At 45.4% G+C, this 20,221-nt stretch overlaps 1 pseudogene; it reads left to right on the forward strand.

Moving 5' to 3' along the window:
- Positions 1 to 1,173: 1,173 nt before the first annotated feature.
- On the forward strand, positions 1,174 to 1,925 carry LOC121556911 (annotated as a pseudogene).
- The last annotated feature ends 18,296 nt before the right edge of the window (positions 1,926 to 20,221 follow it).

Genomic DNA, 20,221 nt, shown 5'->3' on the forward strand with positions numbered 1-20,221 from the left:
TGCAGGAAAAATAACTTGCTTAGCTAGGCACCGTATTTGTCATCTGCCCTCTTGGTGCTGGCATCGGCTGTAGCTGAACTTCTAACTTTAGCTAAATCCAACTCTTTGTTTCAAATCCTCTTCGCTATATTCCGGTTGAAACATGTATGGTTGAATGTCATCATGTAGCTAATAGATGCTCCATTGTCGAATGCATGTGGATGAGACGAATCACTGCTCAGTTCTTTCAGTTTTGTCCAAAGGATTGTTGTTAGTGTCCGCCTCCTTTAAAATAAAGCGGGGGCCAGAGCCCGACGCACCAACATAAGTTATAGTCTTTCAGAGACTGGAAAAAATGTATCTGCTTGTATATTTAGCAATGAATCTGCCAATAGGAACATCGCTGAAAGGCTCTATAGAACAAGGACAACCATATCTACACCCACAAAAACATATAGCGAAATGTTACAAAGCAGGACCACATATATTTTTAGGTCTTGCCCCGCCATCAATACACCGGAAGACGTCATAGGGTGTATCATTCAGCGCGCGAAGCCCTTACCTGCCTTCCTCCTGGGCAATTATGTGTGAAACACATCTCACTGTTCTACAAATGCCTCAGAAATGATGAAAACAAGCCCAGATTCATAGGGTGTAATTCCCCTTCAAGGTCCAATACCCAACAGCATTGCCCGCGGCATTGTATCGGACTGCAACAGTAGGCTTCATATACACTGAGTGTACAAAACATTAAGGACACTTGCTCTTTCCATGACATAGACTGACCAGCTGAATCCAGGTGAAAGCTATGATCCCTTGTTAAATTCACTTCAATCAGTATATATGAAGGGGAGGAGACAGGTTAAAGAAGGATTTTTAAGTCTTGAGACAATTGATACATGGATTGTGTAAGTGTGCCATTCAGAGGGTGAATGTGCAAGACAAAATATTTAAGTGCCTTTGAATGGGGTATGGTAGTAGGGTCCAGGCACACCAGTTTGAGTGTGTCAAGATCTGCAATGCTGATGGATTTTTCACACCGTGTGTATCAAGAATGGTCCACCATCCAAAGGACATCCAGCCAACTTGACACAACTGTGGGAAGCATTGGAGTCAACATGGGCCAGCATCCCTGTGGAATGCTTTCAACACCTTGTAGAGTCCATGCCCCGATGATGGGTGCAACTCAATATTATGAAGGTGTCCTTAATGTCTTCTACGTTCTTGTATGTTCTCCCTGTCAAACATAATTTCTTGACAGGTGTGTATTATACTCTAATCCTAATTTATTTAAAGGTGCTGAGGGACAGAACTGACAGAAGTCATTATTACGAGGGCGGTGTGGGAGACGAGGAGGAGGAGGATGATGGAGGTTACTATTACCAGCCACTAAACCAGGACCCTGATGGACTAAATGCTGCACCCAGGTACCAGCCTGCGGATATGCTCCCAGTAGCAGAGCAACTGCAAGAAGTCCAGGAGAGAATAGAGTCAATGGGCTTACATCTTCCCCAGCCCCCTCCCTTAGACAGTGATGAGGAGGAGCCAGAAGGCGCTGCTGCCCAGCGCAGCGCAGCGCAGCTTCCATCCCCATGGATGAAGACCACGTGGAGCTGGTGAAGAGGACCATGGCAGCAGTGGCCTTGCCCTCTCTGGCTATCCCGACCTGGGCTCAGGAGATCTCTGACGACCAGTGGAAGGATATGGTCCAGCAGACGCTCCAGACTCGCCAAAGCTCAGAAGGCCTGATGCTAGAGCGCAAATAAGACTGAATTGCCTCCTTCTCACAGTCTGTCTTTAACTGTGCCATGCATTTCACCATCACACTTACCCCAGGGGAGTCTGAGCTGAGGTCTTCTGAGCGGGTCATGAGTCCTAGGTGTCTCAATTCTTAAGATTTGAGAGAAATTGTGAAAACCCATCTGTCCAATTCCTATTAGATTAGGATATCTCTTCTAAATATGTGTTTGAAAGGAGCCTCTGGGTACTCACTATTTCTAACCTAGAGGGCAGCAGGTAGCCTAGCAGTTAAGAGCGTTGGGCCAGTAACTGAAATGTCGCTGGTTTGAACCCCCGAGCCGACTAGGTGAAAAATCTGTCAATGTGCTCTTGAGCAAGGCACTTAACCCTAATTGCTCCTGTAAGTCGCTCTGGATAAGAGCGTCTGCAAAATGACTAAAATGTAATGTAAAAAAATACTTAGCTGATATGATGGACTGTCACTTAGCTGTCATCACAATTCATTACTGTCTCTTTCAACGTGCTGCTACTACAGGACAGTTTGTTTCAAGGACAGAGTCTCTGATGTAGGGTTTTGTAGATTGGCCGACCAACCTATACACTAAGATGTAGGCAGGATAGATGTCAAGAATGTTGCGTGTAGATAAAAATGAAATAACATTTTATTCAAATCAAATTAGAATAAAAAAAAAAATTGGTTGTACAGTATACACTGTTTTTGCAAATGTTATTGCTGGTGTAGTGAAATGATTGTACTTGGAGCAGTCTCTGGGATAAGTGGAATTGCCTTGGGTGGTACGAACAAAGGGTCCAATTCATGAAAGTCGTACCGTGGCTTGCGAAAGTATTCACCCCCTTCGCATTTTTCCTATTTTGTTGCCTTACAACCTGGAATTAAAATGGATTTTTGGGGGGTTTGTATCATTTCATTAACACAACATGCCTACCACTTTGAAGATGCAAAATATTTTTTGGGGTGAAACAAACAAGAAATAAGACAAAAAAACAGAAAACTTGAGCGTGCATAACTATTCACCCCCACCCCCAAGTCAATACATTGTAGAGCCACCTTTTGCAGCAATTACAGCTGCAAGTCTCTTGGGGTATGTCTCTATAAGCTTGGCACATCTAGCCACTGGGATTTTTGCCCATTCTTCAAGGCAAAACTGCTCCAGCTCCTTCAAGTTGGATGGGTTCCGCTGGTGTACAGCAATCTTTAAGTCATACCACAGAATCTCAATTGGATTGAGGTCTGGGCTTTGACTAGGCCATTCCAATACATTTCAATATTTCCTCTTAAATCACTTGAGTGTTGCTTTACCAGTATGCTTAGGGTCATTGCCCTGCTGGAAGGTGACCCTCCATCCCAGTCTCAAATCTCTGGAAGACGGAAACAGTTTTCCCTCAAGAATTTCCCTGTATTTAGTGCCATCCATCATTCCTTCAATTCGGACCAGTTTCCAAGTCCCTGCCGATGAAAAACATCCCACAGCATGATGCTGCCACCACCATGCTTCACTGTGGGGATGGTGTTCTCGGGTGATGAGAGGTGTTGGGTTTGCGCCAGACATAGCGTTTTCTTTGATGGCCAAAAAGCTCAATTTTAGACTCATCTGACCAGAGTACCTTCTTCCATATGTTTGGGGAGTCTCCCACATGCCTTTTGGCGAACACCAAACGTGTTTGCTTATTTTTTTCTTTAAGCAACAGCTTTTTTCTAGCCACTCTTCCGTAAAGCCCAGCTCTGTGGAGTGTACGGCTTAAAGTGGTCCTATGGACAGATACTCCAATCTCCGCTGTGGAGCTTTGCAGCTCCTTCAGGGTTATCTTTGGTCTCTTTGTTGCCTCTCTGATAAATGCCCTCTTTGCCTGGTCCGTGAGTTAACGTGGGCGGTCCTCTTTTGGCAGGTTTGATGTGGTGCCATATTCTTTCCATTTTTTAATAATGGATTTAATGGTGCTCCATGGGATGTTCAGATATTTTTTTATAACCCAACCCTGATCTGTACTTCTCCACAACTTTGTCCCTGACCTGTTTGGAGAGCTCCTTGCACTTCATGGTGCCGCTTGCTTGGTGGTGCCCCTTGCTTAGTGGTGTTGCAGACTCTGGGGCCGTTCAGAACAGGTGTATATATACTGAGATCATGTGACAGATCATGGGACACTTAGATTGCACACAGGTGGACTTTATTTAACTAATTATGTGACTTCTGAAGGTAATTGGTTGCACCAGATCTTATTTAGGGGCTTCATAGCAAAGGGGGTTAGTACATATGCACGCACCACTTTTCCGTTATTTATTTCTTATAATTTTTTGAAACAAGTTATTATTTTCATTTCACTTCACCAATTTTTACTTTGTGTATGTCCATTACATGAAATCCAAATAAAAAATCAATTTAAATTACAGGTTGTAATGCAACAAAATAGGAAAAACGCCAAGGGGGATTGTCACGTCTCCTCCCGTTGCTCCCCTCCGGCGCTCTGATTCGACGGTCTACTGAGCCACCGGTCTGAGCGCACCACCTTGGCTACACCGGAATGGAAACCCAACGCGCCCTAATCACCTCCAGCGCACCTGCACCTCATCATCTCATCACTACCCCTATTTAGCCTGGACTGTTTTGGATGATGGTGTGTGTGATTGTTTAGCTTCGTGTCGTTTACTCTATGTTTGTTATTTCTCTTGCTCATTGTTAAGTAAACCTTGACCTTGTTAATTCCTGCGTCTGCATCCTGCCTCTTCGTATACGTGTCACAGAATCACACACCAAACGAAAATGGCAGTTGAACGCCGCCATGTAGGAAGTGCTCCAAACTCTGCATAATCTGCCCAGCGCTCCGGTTCCACCTCAGGGAGCAGCGAGTGCCCCCAACACCTGTTCCCGTGCTATTACCCACTCCTGCGGGAACCCTCGCCCTACCGGAGCGCTATGACGGTAAAACTACTAAATGTAGCGGCTTCCTGCTACAGGTTTCCCTTTATCTGGCGCGTCAGCTTGGTGCATATCCATCTGACCAAGCCAGGATAGTGCTGGTGATTTCGCTTCTTAAAGGAAAGGCACTGGATTGGGCCATGGCAGTCTGTGAAAGAGAGGTGGCAGTGGCACTTCCCTACCCCATCCTCGCTAGGTTCAGGGCGGTGTTTGATCATCCCATGGAGGGAAAGGACGGGGGTGAGCGTCTCCTCCATCTACAACAGAGAGAGGGGCCCGCGTCCGAGTACGCTCTGAGCTTTTGCACGGTGGCGGCGTCTTGCGGCTGAAACGAGCGTGCTCTAAGCACGGCCTTCAGGAGAGGCTTACGGGAGGACATCAAGACAGAACTCGCGTGTCGGGTCGACGAGATGGACCTTGATACCCTCATCACCACATTCATCCGTCTTGACGGCGTTCCCAACACCTCCCGGAGCCTCGACGCTCACTCCATCTGAGCTATGGAAGCAGCCCTGCTTCCGAGTCCTCACCCATGGAGGTGGGCAGCACCCCCTACACCACCACAGACCACAGCTCTCCTGGCGGCTCCCTATCTAGGCGGTATGATTCCGTCGCCGCTCCGTGAGTGTTACGTCAGCTCCTATCACAAAACCATTGATTTTAGTTCCCATAACGGTGACTGGTTATTCCTTCTCTTCCATTTCTAACGCAATGATAGATTCTGGATCAGCGGGGAACCTCATAAATAGGGAGCTGGTCTCTGAATGGGGGTTGCCCACCGTGCCAACGCCATCTCCGCTACACGTCACCTCACTGGACAATAAACCCCTTGGATCAGGCACCATTATGCACGTTACTCTCCCTTTCACCATCACCATTCCCACACTACCGTAGCACAACAAGGAGCTGTCATTCCACATCGTCACGTCACCCCTTCACCGGATCGTCTTGGGATTGCCTTGGCTCAGACTACACAACCCCACCATCAATTGGAGCACCAAGAGGATCACAGCCTGGTCCACCTCATGCCGGAAGACCTGCCTGCCGGTGGTTTGTTGTTCCACGCCAGTGGAGAGTCCGGAGTCCGCCCTCCAGCCCAACATTCCACATGAGTATGCAGATCTCTCCGACGTCTTTTCTTCATTCAAGGCTATGTGTCTCCCTCCTCACAGGCCCTGGGACTGTGCCATTGACCTGCTGGAGGGTCAACCCCCCCCCCCGAAGAGTTGCATTTACCCCCTTTCCATGGTGGAGACTGAGGCCATGGAAAAGTATGTGGCGGAGACCCTGAAACAGGGGTTAATCAGACGCTCTACCTCTCCTGCTTTCGCCAGCTTCTTCTTCGTGGCCAAAAAAGACGGAGGACTGAGACCGTGCATTGACTACAGGGGGCTGAACGCAGTCTCCACCAAGTACCGGTAGCCCCTCCCTCTGGTTCCATCGGCCATCGAGCAGCTACGAGGAGCCCGGTACTTTACCAAGTTGGACCTGAGGAGTGCCTACAACCTGATCTGAATCCGGGAAGGAGACGAGTGGAAGATGGTATTCAGCACTACCTCAGGCCACTATGAATACTGCGTCATGCCCTACGGCCTCGCTAACGCACCTTCTGTGTTCCAGTTCTTTGTCAATGACGTGTTCCGGGACATGCTGAGTAGACTGGTGGTGGTGTACATCGACAATATCCTGATCTACTCGGCTACGTTCGAGGAGTACCTCATGGACGTCCGAGCTGTCCTACTCCGCCTCCGGGAACACAGCCTGTTGGTGAAGGGGGAGTGCGAATTCCACCAACAGGCCATCTCCTTTCTGGGATACCAGATTAGTCCTCAGGGGGTGTTCATGGAAGGAGTGAAGACGGACGCCGTCTGGTCATGGCCAGTTCCCACCACCATCAAGGGCCTACAGAGCTTCCTGGGCTTCGCTCATTTCTACCGGCATTTCATCAGGTCCTTCAGCTGAATAGCCGCTCCGCTCACTTAAGGGTGGGCCTCAGAAGCTGGCCTGGAACCCTGAGGCTGACGCTGCTTTCAAGAGGCTGAAGGAGAGGTTCACCACAGCGCCCATCCTAAAGCATCCAGATCCATCTCATCCTTTCATCCTGGAGGTGGACGCATCGGAGGAGGGCGTGGGTGTGGTCCTCTCCCAGCGGCACGGTACGCCAGAGAAAATGTATCCCTGTGCCTTTTTCTCTAAAAAGCTTACCCCCGCAGAGAGGAACTATGGAGTTGGAGACTGGGAGCTGTTGGTGGTGGTCCTCACTCTGGAGGAATGGAGACACTGGCTGGAGGGCGCAGTCCATCCATTCCGGATTCTTACTGACCACTGGAATTTGGAGCACATACGGGCAGCGAAACGGACAAACTCTCGTCAAGCCAGGTGGGACCAATTTCTCACTCACTTCCAATTCATTCTGTCCTACCGCCCAGGATCCCAGGAATGTGAAGGCCGACGCACTCTCCAGGATGCACCATACCGGAGAAAGGATGGATCTGGGGGTCCTATCCTGCCCTCGTCTCTCATCGTTGCTCCTGTCGTTTGGGATGTGAACAAAGACATCCACCTGGTGGTGCAGGAGGGCCCAGCACTTGCCAACGCCCCTCCGGGGCGCGTGTATGTACCCACCAGTGTCCGTGACCACCTGCTGATCTGGACGCACACCACCCTTACGGCAGGGCACTCTGGTATTACGTGCACCCTACATTCTCTAGCCCAAAAATACTGGTGGCCCACCTTGTCTTCTGATGTCTCCCGCTATGTCAACTCCTGTTCCGTATGTGCCCAAATGAAGACACCTCGGAACGCCCCGGCAGGCAAACTAGTTCCTCTCCCAGTGCCTCAGCGACCTTGGTCACACCTGTCCATAGACTTTGTCACCGACCTTCCACGTTCAGACGGCTTCACAACAGTCATGGTGGTCGTAGATCGGTTCTCCGAATCATGCTGTTTTTTGCCACTAACTGGTCTTCTTTTTGCTCTCCAGGTCGCTGAGGTCCTGTTCCAACAGGTCTTCCAGCATTATGGACTTCCGGAGGACATCGTCTCGGACCATGGCCCCCAATTCACCTCCCGAGTGTGGAAGGCTTTCCTGGAGAAGATTGGGTCCACGGCCAGCCTCACTTCCGGGTATAGGAAGTGCAGGTGTAGCTTATGAACCAGGAGCTGGGGAGGTTTCTTCGTTGCCACTGTCAGGACCGGCAGGGTGAGTGGGCGAGGTTTGTTCCCTAGGCAGAATATGCCCAGAACTCCCTCATTCACTCTTCCACGGGGCTCACTTCCTTCCAGTGCGTCCTGGGGTACCAGCCGGCCCTGGCCCCTTGGACACCCAGCCAGACCGATGTGCCCACTGTCGACAAATGGTTCCACAGGGCCAGACAGGTCTGGGACACCGCCCATGTCCATCTGCAGTGAGGCCACTATATTCCAGCCTGGGGATCGTGTCTGGCTGTCCACAAAAAAACTCCCTCCCCACCTGCCCTGCAAGAAACTGAGCCCCCGGTTTGTGGGGCCGTTTAAGGTCCTACAACGGATAAATTAGGTATCATACCGGCTGCTTCTTCCCCCTCACTACCGTGTCTGACCCACTTTTCATGTGTCTCTCCTCAGGCCGGTGGTTCCTGGTCCTCTGGCGGATGCCATCCCCCGGGGTCCGGTGTATGCGGTGAGGGACCTGCTGGACTCCAGGTTCCGTGGGGGACGGCTCCATTACCTGGTGGACTGGGAGGGGTATGGTCCTGAGGAGAGGCGCTGGGTTCCGGCTGGGGACGTTCTGAACCCCAATCTAATTCGGGACTTCCACCGACACCGCCTTGACCGGCCCGCTCCTCGTCCTCAGGTTCGTCCTCCTGGCCAGTGATGTCCAGCGGCTGGAGCCGCGCATCCGGGGGGGGGGGTGGGAGTACTGTCACGTCTCCTCCCATTACTCCATTCCGGCGCTCTGATTCACCGATCTACTGAGCCACCGGTCTGAGCGCACCACCTCGGCTACACCGGAATGGAAAACCAACGCACCCTAATCACCTCCAGCGCACCTGCACCTCATCTCATCACCACCCCTATTTAGCCCTGGACTGTTTTGGATGATGCTATGTGTTATTGTTTAGCTTCGTGTCGTTTACTCTGTTTGTTATTTCTGTTGCTCATTGTTAAGTAAACCTTGACCTTGTTAATTCCTGCATCTGCGTCCTGCCTCTTCGTATACTCAGTACGCGTCACAGGGATGAATACTTTTGCAAGGCACTGTATTTCTGGTCGGAATGCTGATGAATTACCGCTGCTCTAGTATCCAAAAGTATTTTCCGGCTGTATGTAATAGTGCAAAGGAGCAAAAAATGTGAGAAATAACACAATAACAAAAAATCTATAATACTGCAAAGTTGCTAAGGAGCCATGAACAGGGTGACCTTGTCTATATTTCATATTCCATTATGTTGATTTTGCTGAAATTCGTACTTAATTCTTATATTTATTTGGGTTTGGTTGTGTACCTTTGGGTCATAACAAGATGGTGCCAAGAAGTATCCATTCGGTATTCAGCTCAAATGAGAAATATCCTTCTGGTACTCCATTATAGCTTTGAACATGTTAGTTTATCCTTGGGCTTTCTGTGCAGAAGTAAAAGGACACAGTATAATTCATTATGTGACTGGAATGAGTAATGGGTTTGGTGCCTGCCAAGCGGCGATAAAAAAAAACAAAAAATGCTCTATGACTCCTGACTTCTACCCTCAATACAAAATGTATTCCGAACAAGGAAACACTTTGTCTTTCATCAAGCCAGTATTCAGGAACAATTTGCGAGGAAATTAGTTTTTTCCTCCTATTATTACAGAACGGTAAAGGTCTATAGAATCACATTATCTGTCTCCATGGCCTGGACACACACACACACACTCACATATAGGCATGCACGTACAGACATACAGACAGACAGAGACACACACACACAAACACACACTCAGCTGGATTCTGATAAGCTTTAACTTGTTTGGGGGAATAAAAAGATTTGACTGTTTAATTTAATGATCAAATAGACATTTGAGTGTTTGCATCCAAAGCCAAGATATTTTAAGATTAATTGGATTATGGCCTCTATTGAAGTGCAATAATTCGAGTTTAGTCTATCCATCTACAGTGGGGGGAAAAAGTATTTAGTCAGCCACCAATTGTGCAAGTTCTCCCACTTAAAAAGATGAGAGAGGCCTGTAATTTTCATCATAGGTACACGTCAACTATGACAGACAAAATCACATTGTAGGATTTTTAATGAATTTATTTGCAAATTATGGTGGAAAATAAGTATTTGGTCACCTACAAACAAGCACGATTTCTGGCTCTCACAGACCTGTAACTTCTTCTTTAAGAGGCTCCTCTGTTCTCCACTCGTTACCTGTATTAATGGCACCTGTTTGAACTTGTTATCAGTATAAAAGACACCTGTCCACAACCTCAAACAGTCACACTCCAAACTCCACTATGGCCAAGACCAAAGAGCTGTCAAAGGACACCAGAAACAAAATTGTAGACCTGCACCAGGCTGGGAAGACTGAATCTGCAATAGGTAAGCAGCTTGGTTTGAAGAAATCAACTGTGGGAGCAATTATTAGGAAATGGAAGACATACAAGACCACTGATAATCTCCCTCGATCTGGGGCTCCACGCAAGATCTCACCCCGTGGGGTCAAAATGATCACAAGAACGGTGAGCAAAAATCCCAGAACCACACGGGGGGACCTAGTGAATGACCTGCAGAGAGCTGGGACCAAAGTAACAAAGCCTACCATCAGTAACACACTACGCTGCCAGGGACTCAAATCCTGCAGTGCTAGACGTGTCCCCCTGCTTAAGCCAGTACATGTCCAGGCCCGTCTGAAGTTTGCTAGAGTGCATTTGGATGATCCAGAAGAGGATTGGGAGAATGTCATATGGTCAGATGAAACCAAAATATAACTTTTTGGTAAAAACTCAACTCGTCGTGTTTGGAGGACAAAGAATGCTGAGTTACATCCAAAGAACACCATACCTACTGTGAAGCATGGGGGTGGAAACATCATGCTTTGGGGCTGTTTTTCTGCAAAGGGACCAGGACGACTGATCCGTGTAAAGGAAAGAATGAATGGGGCCATGTATCGTGAGATTTTGAGTGAAAACCTCCTTCCATCAGCAAGGGCATTGAAGATGAAACGTGGCTGGGTCTTTCAGCATGACAATGATCCCAAACACACCGCCCGGTCAACGAAGGAGTGGCTTCGTAAGAAGCATTTCAAGGTCCTGGAGTGGCCTAGCCAGTCTCCAGATCTCAACCCCATAGAAAATCTTTGGAGGGAGTTGAAAGTCTGTGTTGCCCAGCGACAGCCCCAAAACATCACTGCTCTAGAGGAGATCTGCATGGAGGAATGGGCCAAAATACCAGCAACAGTGTGTGAAAACCTTGTGAAGACTTACAGAAAACGTTTGACCTGTGTCATTGCCAACAAAGGGTATATAACAAAGTATTGAGAAACTTTTGTTATTGACCAAATACTTATTTTCCACCATAATTTGCAAATAAATTCATAAAAAATCCTACAATGTGATTTTCTGGAGAAAAAAAATCTCAATTTGTCTGTCATAGTTGACGTGTACCTATGATGAAAATTACACAATTGGTGGCTGACTAAATACTTTTTCCCCCACTGTATCATTTAGGCAGGCTATCGAAATACACAATATCAAAGCAAGAAGAATCTCCAGCAAACAAAGTACTGCACTGTTGGGTGGGTTGCTTTGCTCCATATTGAACTTTGGCCTAATCTTCTAATTCAAGGGCATAGGCAGGTTGTGTTTATAGTGGTGGATGCAACTTCAATGCACCAAAAGGTTATCTTAGCTTATCCTGTCTCTTGCCCTAAGCCAAGACAGGTAAGGTCAGCTTTTGCCACTGGTATTGCTTCTGGAATCTGAAAGCAATAGTGGCCAATGATTCAATGTGTTCATTAGCAGGCTTTCCAAATGATCACTTAAAACAAAGGAAAATGGTCGTACAGTTGAAGTCGGAAGTTTACATACACATTAGCCCAATACATTTAAAATCAGTTTTTCACAACTCCTGACATTTATTCCTAGTAAAAATTCCCTGTCTTAGGTCAGTTAGGATCACCAATTTATTTTAAGAATGTGAAATAATAATAATCAGAATAACAAAATGATTTATTTCAGCTTTTATTTCTTTCATCACATTCTCAGTGGGTCAGAATTTTACATACACTCAATTAGTATTTGGTAGCATTGCCTTTAAATTGTTTAACTTGGGTCAAACTTTTCGGGTAGCCTTCCACAAGCTTCCCACAATAAGTTGGGTGCATTTTTGGCCCATTCCTCCTGACAGAGCTGGTGTAACTGAGTCAGTTTTGTAGGCCTCCTTGCTCGCACACAATTTTTCAGTTCTGCCCACAAATGTTCTATAGGATTGAGGTCAGGGCTTTGTGATGGCCACTCCAATACCTTGACTTTGTTGTCCTTAAGCCATTTTGCCACAACTTTGGAAGTATGCTTGGGGTCATTGTCCATTTGGAAGACCCATTTGCGACCAAGCTTTAACTTCCTGACTGATGTCTTGAGATGTTGCTTCAATATATCCACATAATTTATCAATCTATTTTGTGAAGTGCACCAGTCCCTCCTGCAGAAAAGCACCCCCACAGCATGATGCTGCCACACCTGTGCTTCACGGTTGGGATGGTGTTCCTCTGCTTGCAATCCCCCCCTTTTCCTCCAAACATAACGATGGTCATTATGACCAAACAGTTATATTTTTGTTTCATCAGACCAGAGGACATTTCTCCAAAAAGTACAATCTTTGTCCCCATGTGCAGTTGCAAACCGTAGTCTGGCTTTTTATGGCGGTTTTGGAGCAGTGGCTTCTTCCTTGCTGAGCGGCCTTTCAGGTTATGTCGATATAGGACTCATTTTACTGTGATATAGAAACTTTTGTACCTGTTTCCTCTAGCATCTTCACAAGGTCCTTGGCTGTTGTTCTGGGATTTATTTGCACTTTTCGCACCAAAGTACGTTCATCTCTAGGAGCGGTATGACGGCTGCGTGTTCCCATGGTGTTCATACTTGTGTACTATTGTTTGTACAGATGAACGTGGTACCTTCAGGCGTTTGGAAATTGCTCCCAAGGATGAACCAGACTTGTGGAGGTCTACAATTTTCTTTCTGAGGTCTTGGTTGATTTCTTTTGATTTTCCCATGATGTCAAGCAAAGAGGCACTAAGTTTGAAGGTAGGCCTTGAAATACATCCACAGGTACACCTCCAATTGACTCAAATGATGTCGATTAGCCTATCAGAAGCTTCTAAAGCCATGACATAATTTTCTGGACTTTTCCAAGCTGTTTAAAGGCACAGTCAACTTACTGTATGTAAACTTCTAACCCAGTGGAATTGTGATACAGGGAATTATAAGTGAAATAATCTGTCTGTAAACAATTGTTGGAAAAATTACTTGTGTCATGCACAAAGTAGATGTCCTAACCGACTTGCCAAAACTATAGTTTGTTAACAAGAACTTTGTGGAGTGGTTGAAAAACAAGTTTTAATGACTCCAACCTAAGTGTATGTAAACTTCCGACTTCAACTGTATATACAGTACCGGTCAAAAGTTTGGACACACCTACTCATTCAAGGGATTTTCTTTATTTTTAATATTGTCTACATTGTAGAATAATAGTGAAGACATCAAAACCATGAAATAACACATTTGGAATCATGTAGTAACCAAAAAAGTGTTAAACAAATCAAAATATATTTTTGATTTTAGATTCTTCAAAGTAGCCACATTTAACATTGAACATTTAAGTCATTTAGCAGACACTCTTATCCAGAGCGACTTACAAATTGGTGCATTCAACTTTTGATAGCCAGTGGGACAACCACCCTTTTTCATTTTTTTTAATGGGGGGGGTAGAAGGATTGCTGTTATACTATTCCAGGTATTCCTTAAAGAGGTAGGGTTTCAAGTGTCTCCGGAAGGTGGTCAGTGACTCCGCTGTCCTGGCGTCGTGGGGGAGCTTGTTCCACCATTGGGGTGCCAGAGCAGCGAATAGCTTTGACTGGGCTGAGCGGGAACTGTGCTTCCGTAGAGGTAGGGGGGCTAGCAGGCCAGAGGTGGATGAACGTAGTGCCCTCGTTTGGGTGTAGGGTCTGATCAGAGCCTGAAGGTAAGGAGGTGCCGTTCCCCTCACAGCTCCGTAGGCAAGCAACATGGTTTTGTAGTAGATGCGAGCTTCAACTGGAAGCCAGTGGAGTGTGCGGAGGAGGGGGGTGACATGAGAGAACTTGGGAAGGTTGAACACCAGACGGGCTGCAGCGTTCTGGATAAGTTGTAGAGGTTTAATGGCACAGGCAGGGAGCCCAGCCAACAGCGAGTTGCAGTAATCCAGAAGGGAGATGACAAGTGCCTGGATTAGGACCTGTGCCGCTTTCTGTGTAAGGTAGGGTCGTACTCTGCGAATGTTGTAGAGCATGAACCTGCAGGATCGGGTCAGGGTGTTGTCCAGGGTCACACCAAGGTTCTTTGCACTCTGGGAGGAGGACACAATGGAGTTGTCAACCGTGATGGCGAGATCATGGAGCGGGCAGTCCTTCCCCGGGAGGAAGAGCAGCTCCGTCTTGCCGAGGTTCAGCTTGAGGTGGTGATCCGACATCCACACTGATATGTCTGCCAGACAATGCAGAGATGCGATTCGCCACCTGGTTATCAGAAGGGGGAAAGGAGAAAATGAATTGTGTGTCGTCTGCGTAGTAATGATAGGAGAGACCATGTGAGGATATGACAGAGCCAAGTGACTTGGTGTATAGAGAGAATAGGAGAGGGCCTAGAACTGAGCCCTGGGGGACACCAGTGGTGAGAGCGCATGGTGCAGAGACAGATTCTCGCCACGCCAACTGGTAGGAGCGACCTGTCAGGTAGGACGCAATCCAAGAGTGAGCAGCGCCGGAGATGCCCATCTCGGAGAGGGTGGAGAGGAGGATCTGATGGTTCACAGTATCAAAGGCAGCAGATAGGTCTAGAAGGATAAGAGCAGAGGAGAGAGAGTTAGCTTTAGCAGTGCGGAGAGCCTCCGTGACACAGAGAAGAGCAGTCTCAGTTGAATGACCAGTCTTGAAACCTGACTGGTTTGGATCAAGAAGGTAATTCTGAGAGAGATAGCAGGAGAGTTGGCTAGAGACGGCATGCTCAAGAGATTTGGAGGAAAAGGGATACTGGTCTGTAGTTGTTGACATCGGAGGGATCGAGTGTAGGTTTTTTGAGGAGGGATGCAACTCTCGCTCTCTTGAAAACGGAAGGGACATAGCCAGCGGTCAAGGATGAGTTGATGAGCGAGGTGAGATAAGGGAGAAGGTCTCCGGAAATGGTCTGGAGAAGAGAGGAGGGGATAGGGTCAAGTGGGCAGGTTGTTGGGCGGCCGGCCGTCACAAGTCGCAAGATTTCATCTGGAGAGAGAGGGGAGAAAGAAGTCAAAGCATAGGGTAGGGCAGTGTGAGCAGGACCAGTGGTGTCATTTGACTTAATACATGAGGATTGGATGTTGTCAACCTTCTTTTCAAAATGGTTGACGAAGTCATCCACAGAGAGGGAGGAGGGAGGGGTTGGAGGAGGAGGATGCAGAAGGGAGGAGAAGGTGGCAAAGAGCTTCCTATGGTTAGAGGCAGAGACTTGAAATTTAGAGTGGTAGAAAGTGACTTTAGCAGCAGAAACAGAGGAAGAAAATGTAGAGAGGAGGGAGTGAAAAGATGACAGGTCCGCAGGGAGTCTAGTTTTCCTCCATTTCCGCTCGGCTGCCCAGAGCCCTGTTCTGTGAGCTCGCAATGAGTCGTCAAGCCATGGAGCAGGAGGGGAGGACCGAGCCGGCCGGGAGGATAGGGGACATAGAGAGTCAAACGATGCAGAAAGGGAGGAGAGGAGGGTTGAGGAGGCAGAATCAGGAGATTGGAGGGAGAAGGATTTAGCAGAGGGAAGAGATGATAGAGAGAGACCGAAGGTTGCGACGGTAGAGTGAGTAATGTTGGAGGAGAGCGAGAGAGAGAGAGAGAAAAGGATACAAAGTAGTGGTCGGAGACTTGGAGGGGAGTTGCAGTGAGATTAGTAGAAGAACAGCATCTAGTAAAGATGAGGTCAAGCGTATTGCCTGCCTTGTGAGTAGGGGGGGACGGTGAGAGGGTGAGGTCAAAAGAGGAAAGGAGTGGAAAGAAGGAGGCAGAGAGAAATGAGTCAAAGGCAGATGTAGGGCGGTTAAAGTCACCCAGAACTGTGAGGCGTGAGCATTTATTATTTGGGCTGCAATTTCTGAGGCTGGTAACTCTAATGAACTTATTCTCTGCAGCAGAGGTAACTCTGGATCTTCCTTTCCTGTGGGGGTCCTCATGAGAGCCAGTTTCATCATAGCGCTCAATGGTGTTTGTGACTGCACTTGAAGAAACGTTCAAAGTTCTTGAAATGTTCCGGATTGACTGACCTTCATGTCTTAAAGTAATGATGGACTGTTGTTTCTCTTTGCTTATTACAGCTGTTCTTGTCATAATATGGACTTGGTCTTTTACCAAATAGGGCTATATTCTGTATACTAACCCTACCTTGTCACAACACAACTGAGTGGCTCAAATGCATTAAGAAGGAAAGAAATTCCACAGATTAACTTTTAACAAGGCACACCTGTTAATAGAAATGCATCCCAGGTGACTACCTCATGAAACTGGTTGAGAGAATGCCAAGAGTGAGCAAAGCTGTAATCAAGGCAAAGTGTGGCTACTTAAAATAATCTCAAATATAAAATACATTTTGATTAGTTTTACACTTTTTGGTTACTACATGATTCCATATGTGTTATTTCATAGTTTTGATGTCTTCACTATTATTCTACAATGTAGACAATAGTAAAAAATAAAGAAAATCCCTTGAATGAGTAGGTGTGTCCAAACTTTTGACTGGTACTGTATCTTTGCCAGATAAGCTTGAGGCGTAGAACAAATCTGAGATACAGTTGTGAAAATATTTGAATAATGCAAACATGTAGAAGAATTGGCTGTGCAGCTCTAGACTACAGTAGTAGAGGCTGTAGTTATTTAGCTTTATGTATTTCCAAACTAATTAGCCCCTTAAGGTTTGAAGAAAATTGTTTTAACACTGTTTAAGCAATCACTTAACGATGTACTTTTCACAAACAAGGACCTGCTTGAAGTAAAGTGGAAGACTAAAATTGTGTGGTCATTATCTTAATGTAATTATTATTAACATTATTCTCATCACATTGAACATGCAGATGATCCTTGGGTTTTAATTAATAGAATTTTGATCTTCAGTGGTGAGAACTGGGGATAGGCCTACGGGCAGTGTGTCTTTAATGTTGAAGCATGACTTGTTATTTCTCATCATGGTCCCTAATTAAATTCTGGATTTATGAATTATTTAAGTTATATTCAAGAGGAACCAGAGATAGGCAACTTTTTGAAATGTGGTTACCCGAAGGTAAAATCACGTCAGTGATTGCGTCTGATTGCGTCTAGCCTCACCTTGGGCAACTGTCCTCATGACTGCTTTATGCAAAAGTATAAGAGTGAATTCGTACTCAAAGAAAGCTTCTAAACGTTGTATTAGGACTCATAGCCTACACATTAATGTATATCTCGTTAATGTTTAATGTATATTCATAATATTATGCATCTTATTATTATTTAATTACTGTATATGTCTAAAAAGAATGCTTTGGGCAATTTAATTCATTGCATATTTTAAGTAATTGGTTCATGACGAATTATAATTTTATGTATATACATTTTATCAATAAATAAATAATCAGAAGGCCTACAGGAAAGCACCAGCAGATTGAGCACAGTGACAGTTAGAGTAATTCAAGAATGTGGTATCCAGGTGGGGCTAAACATATCCCAGTGATTTAGCACGTCGCTAACAGCCAGGTGTTCATTTCACTAACAATGGAGCTACGACGTCACTCAGAGCCGACATCAGCTCGGTTCTCTAATCACGCATGATAAAGCAGCCATTGATTCACTGTGGATTCTGACTTGTTAATGTTCTTTTTATTTAAGGCATCCCTTTGTGCGCATAATCAAAGATGCCTTGTGTTTGAAGTGCATATGAATGAAATGTTGGGGAGGGAGAGGGTGCTAGTAGAAAGTAAATATGGGTGGACAGCCTTTTGGTTAATTCATATCTAAAATTTTTGTATGGGGAGAGATGAAAGCATAGTATGGTGGCCGTAAGAGGCAAACCAGATTTTTAAATGATAGGAAGCTATCCATCCCTCTTTTGATTATAACTTCTTGAAATTAATCAGTCAAAATATCAGAATAGACCAAATCAAATGTTTGAACTTACAACATTCATTTCATGCTCAATCTTGCTCTTTGAACAGGAATCTTTTTAACTCATGTCTTTGCTAAAACCGTTTCATTATTATCCAATGCAGCCGTTTCTATCTCAATATCAAATCATTTCTGGGTAACAATTAAGTACCTTACTAGGATAAAAAAAGACAGAAAAAGACAAAAAAAAGCAAAAAACTATTCTCAAGCAAAGAATTTTGCTAGGACTGAGTAGTCTGAGTAGGGAGGGAAAACGGAAAAATAGCTGTTATTGGTCTATTAAATAACTTACCACCTGGTGATGTCACCAGGCACGCCAAAACTCCATCCGACCAAAACAGGCTGAAATTTCAGGCGGTCTTTTCAAACAGGTCTTACACTAAAAGGGCATTATCATAATTTTCACAATTTCACAGTATTATTCCAATCTCATAGTGTGGAAATATAGATAAAACACTGGAAAATCACGTTTCTGACTGCACTGGGCCTTTAAAAGTAAAACATGGATTTCGGCCCTTAGTCTTCATTTGGGTTTTTGCTCATTTTCACTCATATTCACTCATTTTCCCTCACGTTTGCTTATACAGTACTTGTAGAGTATAGTACCTAGTGGCTTTGACTCATAAGAACTCATAATAAGTCCTGGCTATTCCAAAGGTGTCCCAGACCTAATTCACTTACTTCATACCTGTCAAAACAATGGACACACTCACACTGAGAACTGCTTAAGACGCCCTTGTGACTTATTGGTCAGTACACGGCAATGACAAGTTTGATCAAATTATGGCAATGACAAGTTTGATCAAATTAACTTAAGCCCTCACCTGACTCACCTCTGAAAATGCAATCATTTGCATTCTTTCAAATCAGATTAACTTTGTGTGGATTTGAGAAGAGCTTCTGTGGGTGCTCTGTTGACTACTTAAGCATAATTTAGTGTTGCGCTGCAGACAGTGCATACTTGAACATGCTGGCATTTTGCCTGTGGGTTTATTTTCTCACGCTGACACTTTGAAGATGTCCAGGCCAGGGGAGATGTGAAGAGGAAGAACATCAACGTGTCTGTTGTCTCTTTTATGGAGTAATGGCAGTCTGGGAGAGTCAAGGAGATTCATGAAAACATTTTCAAGTATCAAAATGGAGTTGAAAGCATTCCTAGTTGAAAGCCCACATCTGCTGATATGATTTGAGGGAGGAATGTGATTTCTTATTTACTGAAGCAAGATGTAAAAGAGAGACTTAAAAACTAATGTCACCATGAAATGAGAGGCTGCAAATTCTTTCTAGGCTACAATGTCCTTTTGCTTACATTTTTTACAAACGTTCCCTCCCAACTTCAGGCAATAGTTAATTCACTTTAGATTATATAATTTTTGTTGCAGTTGCATACATTATTTATCTTCAATTAACATTTTAAAAATGTGAATGGATTACTGCTTGTGGATCTCTTGCTCTCAGATGTAATCCTAATTCTCACTAGGCTTGAAATTCCCTTCACATACTGTATATTTCTAAAAGGTAGATTTTTATCAAACCTTTAAGCAGAGTGTAATTGTTTAGCCTGTATCACACTTTGGCTTAGATAGGGATACAGTGTGTGGGTTGTAAATGGACACACACACACACACACACACACACACACACACACACACACACACACACACACACACACACACACACACACACACACACACACACACACACACACACACACACACACACACAGGGTGGGGTGTGTACTCCAATCAATAACATCAAATCAGCAAACAGGATAAAGAGATAATAAGGTAGAGTAAGGTTTAAACCAGTTATCTTCTCTCACCCTGCCACCCATACAAAATCACAGCTCCTTCAGTAAACAGGTACACTGCCCTCCTATGGCCCTAGAACCATATTGCACTGTCTCATCCTATAACTAACATCAACTCAGACAGAACTAATGCACTCAAATATTCTAGGCCTGAATGGAGACCCTAGGGGTCCCGGTTTTTGTTGATGATCCATCATGACGTTTCTTCTCCAAAAGGGATTTTTCAGAGTCATGGAGGTGCTTATTGAATATAGATCAATAAATGCATTTTGGGGGAGAAGGAACGAGGGATTGTCCATGCAGTCTCTGAGCTTAGTCAGATGTGAGGATTCGTGCGAAGTTTGGATCATTAAGGGATTTAACAACTTAATCCAGCGTGAAATAGGATA

Source organism: Coregonus clupeaformis, chromosome 5 (genome assembly GCF_020615455.1).
Source record: "Coregonus clupeaformis isolate EN_2021a chromosome 5, ASM2061545v1, whole genome shotgun sequence".
NCBI lineage: Eukaryota > Metazoa > Chordata > Actinopteri > Salmoniformes > Salmonidae > Coregonus > Coregonus clupeaformis.